Here is a 5754-nt window from a genome sequence, read left to right on the forward strand (position 1 = left end):
TCAGTTTAGACGACGACTTTGACTCGACAACATCTATTTGACTTATAACTTGATAACATCTTTTAAATTATTATACACGTCGTCTTATTTGTGATGGTGATTATAGATTGGTACGTTGCAATTTTATTTTTAATTTTAATTTTGTATTTTATACAAGATCAAATAATTCTCTATGTTACCAATTTTGTTATTACACAGAACACTGATGAAGACTAAAAATGTATAGTCGAAACGTCTGTAATAATTTTTTCAAAATATAATACATCTGCATATCATCTAGCAAATTGTTCAGTAACGCCTCTTTCCTGGATACCAATTATTTATTTCTGAACCTTGAGGTCAACTTGATACACAACTACTTCTATTTTTTTTATTTGATTATTTATTTCTTTATTGTGCAGGGAAAAGAGCAACACGAGCAAAAGAAACAGAAAGTAAGTGCAAGTCTTTAAGTAGATTTATAGACAAAGAGATGTAAATATAAAAATCATACTACAGTAATGATTAGTTACTAATTAATTATTAATTTTTATATTCTTTTGTTCCTTTTGTTCTACTATTGCTGGTGATTGATTTGATAGAAAAGCCAACTAGTTAGAAAAGTGTGTGTTATTGCATACAATTATAAAAGTCTTCCAAAAGAACCGCCAATAAAATGTATTTAAACTATGTTGTGATTGTTCTTAATGTTTTACTGTCATTTATTTCGACATTTTCCTATATATCATAGTATATCAGCAAATTGTTCGTATTTTTGATGATGACTTTTCTGTCATATAATAAGCTTTTACTCTTATATGCAAAGAAATAATCGGAAAAGATTACAAACAAATCAGTATATGCAATATTCAAAGTTCTAATTGATACGCAAAATTAATACTTTGGTATCTACTGCGTTATGTCGTTGTGACAAGTGCCACAAATTTATAGCTATGTTTGCCAACGCAGGATTTCTCAAATCTGCACAAATAATAAAACAATTGATTGATCAGCTCACGCGCTAGAGCAAATTGTTTGAAAAAATTGCTCAGTAGATCCAAGATGGTTGAGATGATTTAGAAGTTCCTCGACAATTTTCGAACGATGTTTATTGACCTTGCCAATAAATTTCTGATCAAATCCATACAATTTATCGTTTAAATCAACCTGCAAATGCCATTTCTAATTAACTTCTCAAGTTAGTGTTTTTTTGAAACACTGTACACGTCGCATCAATTTGCTAACTTTGTAATTACACAAAAATATTAAATACCTTGTCAATGTAATAACGGATAATTTTCCTGTGTTCCAGTTGAGCTGAAAGAGGATCGAGTACACGTAAATATGTATGTACAAATAAATGTGACTTGATCAAAGCGTTCTCTTCAAAATAACGTTGAACCGCTTTCAGAATGTCTCTCATTATTTTAAATACTACAAGAAATATCATGTTCTGGACTAACATCGTAACATAACATATCATAAATCTTACAATTATGTGCAATCAAAATGTGTAAGGTATAATACATACACACATACTGGAACTACTAGCAATGTTGATAAGAAACTCGACAAGTATGAAACCAGATATGTTTGTGAACTTTTTAGTCTTCCATCAATATCAATGGTTTCCAGCATTTCTGGTACTAAACTTAAAGTGGCATTTGAAACAGACATTAGCTGAAAAATGCCCATTTGGATACATAAAATGATGAAGTTATAACAATGAAAAAAAGAATAAACAATGAAGGAACTAATTTGTGGGTTACCTTGTTGACCTAGACATTGATTTAAAAGAGCGACTTGTCCAGATAGTAAATAATATTATTGAATAGGCGCGTATGGACAAAAGTTAGTAAAGGTATAGTAATATAAAACAGAATGCAGCACAGGTGCGCACAAATGCCGACGTTATTCTTGTGTGATGACCGTACTATCTTTCTAATATCAACTGCTAATCTATTTACACACTGAACATAAATAAGTGAATTATTATAATTTCTGTAGTAGAGAATATATTCTTTTTATTCTGACATAAATTAAAACTTTAAAACTATAATTGATATTATCGTATATTACATTGTATAGGATTGATATATCATTATATAATATATATAATGTATACTCTTTGACAGTCAGAGCACTGTACATTGCGTATGTTTATTTGATTTTACCAGATATAAATCAAGACAAAAGATTATAACGTGAATGAATTGACATACTTAACAGAATCGTGCATTATTCTTGTTGCAATAAACATCAGAGCATTTATGATAATAGAGTCCGTAATAGGTCGGCTCTGCGTACTCAATCCTTTTATAACTGTTTTACAAACTTCAACTATAATGCTTTTTTTGTGAAACAAGTCGATTAAAGGCAACAAATTGTCCTTGAAAATATTGTAAATGTTTATATATTGTACGTTTACAATTATATAAAACTGATTATAAAAAGAGAAAATGCTAAGAAAACACTTACTATGACAAGCAGAGATTCGAAATCTTGCGTATGAGCAACCATTTTCTCAATANTATTCTGTAATGGTGGATAATACTTTTCAAAAGGTTTATTTGGTCGTAGACAGTCTTATTTGCCAAAAAATAAATTCAATTCGTTTACTTACCCAAGTAACACAACATTTACAAAAAAAGATAATCATAACCTAATACATATGATTTGTGGTTATGCGTATATGCATACGTATATTTTGTACTTACGGTTGTCATCTATTGGTTTTCTTAAATGATGTTTGCAATTACTCTCGTTGCGCTCTCTTTCTCTTTCTCTCTCTCACTCACTCACTCGTTTGATCGTCGCTCACTCATTGGCCACGTTCAGCAGACTAAGCAGATCAGTGAACGCTTAGTGATTCTTTAATATGATTGAATCTTGCCTTTAGATCTTCGAGGGATCTAAGTGTAGAAACCAATCATATTGAAAAATTACTAAGCGCTCACTGATCTGCTCAGTCTGCTGAACATTCACTCACTCTCACACTCACTCGCTCGCTTGCTCTCTTTTTCTCTCTNATCACATATTACAGTTCTCTTTTCTTTCGTTCGCACTCATACCGCCATCTCTTGGAAGCACTAAAAACCTGGACACATTCCTGGACGCATTCTTGATCCGGAGACGACGTCCAAACATACGTGAATTTTACATACGTTTTTTTTTATCTTTCATTATCTCTGTTCACAAGCCACAAACCAAAAAAACGCAAAAATACTTTTTTTTTTTTAACGCGAATCGAACAAGTCTAAAAAGAAGTCGATTGGTTTAGTCGTTATTAAAAAATGGGTAATTTAAAATTTCTCCTCCATTGAAATGCCTGATTTTCGCGTATACGGCGCGCAGTTCGAGCGCCACTTCGTTGCGCGTGAACTTGGCGCGAGACAGTACCGTGTCTCTTGATATCAAAAGACAATATACAATAGAAAACAATATTAAATAGACATACAATTTACAATATACAATAATATACTTGTGTCAAAAGTAAAACTATGCCTTAACTTTTTTTCCGATTTATATATTACAAAACATTCTTTTTCTAAAAACCTGTTTACTTGTTGAAAAATATACAATAGAAAACAATATACAAGAGAAAAACAATATACAATACCCATAATTGTGTCTATAGTAAGACGCTTTAACGTTTTTCCGTAATTATTAACCAATATTTTAAGTACATAACTATGTACTTTGCTAAACTTATATTTATTATACTAGAACACAGAGATGTAACGAAAAAACAATTTTTACAAAATATAAAAAATATATAGTTCAGAAAAACTTGGCGCGGCTATAATGTACAAATAATGGACAAATATATAATGCATCTTAAGATGTTTTATCATTATCATGTATTGTTTTCAAGATTATTACTTTCAAGAAAGCGTTTCACGTTGTCATACGCAACAAGTGCGCAACGTAACGTGAACGTAACATGCCTCGTCTTTCATCTTGTTGAGCCGGCTTGAAGTGGAAAGGAGACGGAACATAATACGTCTGCACCCACGAGCCGACGTGCCAAGCGTGACGTCACACGGACGGCGGTTCTAGTATGCGTACCACTGAACTATAATATGGAACGCGCCTTGCTATTGTGCGAGCTGTCCGCGATAGAGAGCATCACAACTAGGATCTCTGTCTTTGTCTCGTCGTCGCTGATTGGTTGAAATTTATACGAGTACAGTCCAAGACAAAAAACAACAAAAAGAATGACTGCGTTCAGCGGAAATCAACACTTAGCAACGAATACAGTCCTCGTATAAATTTCAACCAATCAGCGACGACGAGACAAAGACAGAGATCCTAGTTGTGATGCTCTCTATCGCGGACAGCTCGCACAATAGCAAGGCGCGTTCCATATTATAGTTCAGTGATGCGTACTCCCAGTGGCTCTTACCAGTGAAAGATCGAGCCGGCTAGCACCGAGAGCACCGAGGTGGTGGGAGCTACTGGGAACACGCACACAAACAAAAACTGCCGTCCGTGTGCGTGACATCACGCCTGGCACTTCGGCTCGTGGAAGAGTGCAGACTATCATGTTCCGTCTTCTTTCCACCAGGCCCGCTAGAAGGCAAGACACGGAGGCACGTTTACGTTGCGCGCTTGTTCCGTATGACAACGTAAAATCTTTTTCAAAGATTTATAATCTTGGAAAAAGTACATAATATTATTGATAATGATAGGATTAATTAAACATCTAAAGATGCATTTATTATTATATTTTTAGTAATGAGTTAACTGTAATAATTTCAAAGTTTTTAAATGTTTTTTAATATTCTAAAAACTTTGAAATTATCACAGTTAACTCATTAAAAATATAATAATAAATGCATCTTGAGATGTTTAATCAATCCTATCATTATCAATAATATTATGTACTTTTTCCAAGATTATAAGTCTTTAAAAAGCATTTTATGTTGTCATACGCAACAAGCGTAACGTGAACGTGCCTCCGTGTTTTGCCTTCTAGCAGGCTTGATAGAAAGAAGACGGAACATGATATGTTTGCACCAGAGATGCCAGATCGTGCCGGACAGCATCGAGAGCATCAAAGCGGTGGGAGCTAGTGGGGGCTCACCGCCTCGATGCTCTCGTTCGCACACAAGCGAGAGCCGCGTCCGTGTGTGTGACGTCACGTTCGGCTGTCGGCTCGTGCAAGAGTGCAGACATAGTATGTTCCGTCTCCTTTTTACCAAGCCGGCCACGAGGCAACGTTACGAACGTAAAGCGCCATATGACAACGCTTTTTAATATAGGCTGCGTTCCGATATTCTCACTGCCAGTACTGGAAATCTATAGCACACGTGACGTGAAATATAGATTTTTGATACTGCCAGTAAATATCGAAAAACAGCCTTATAATCTTGTACAAAGACATGATTCATACAAATAAAATATACACATTACATATTTGTATTAATTATTAACATATTATTATTTAACAATGATAAAAAGGTTTTAGAATATTACTAAAAAATGTATAAAACAATATTTATATATATATATATAAAGATCAGTATTTATCTATTTTTATATATTTTTTTTTAGTTTTTTATCACAAATATGGGATCTTATCTCATGTAATTTTTCATAGCTCTCGACACAATCGTAATATATATGTAAACTTTGTGAAATAAACACTTTCTTATCGAGTTCTTTCATGTTACAATGTTATATATTTTTGCAATAATTTTATGTTATCAAAGTATAAATTTCCTTCAATAGTATTATAACTAATTGCACAAATTAATATATTAATAAATGTAA

At 33.1% G+C, this 5754-nt stretch overlaps 1 pseudogene; it reads right to left on the minus strand.

Annotated features, from left to right (window-relative positions):
• Window positions 1-724: 724 nt before the first annotated feature.
• Window positions 725-3561, minus strand: LOC109861618 (annotated as a pseudogene).
• Between the last annotated feature and the right edge of the window lie 2193 nt (window positions 3562-5754).

The sequence above is a fragment of the Pseudomyrmex gracilis genome, unplaced genomic scaffold (genome assembly GCF_002006095.1).
Source record: "Pseudomyrmex gracilis isolate BER0280 unplaced genomic scaffold, ASM200609v1 scaffold_881, whole genome shotgun sequence".
Taxonomy (NCBI): domain Eukaryota; kingdom Metazoa; phylum Arthropoda; class Insecta; order Hymenoptera; family Formicidae; genus Pseudomyrmex; species Pseudomyrmex gracilis.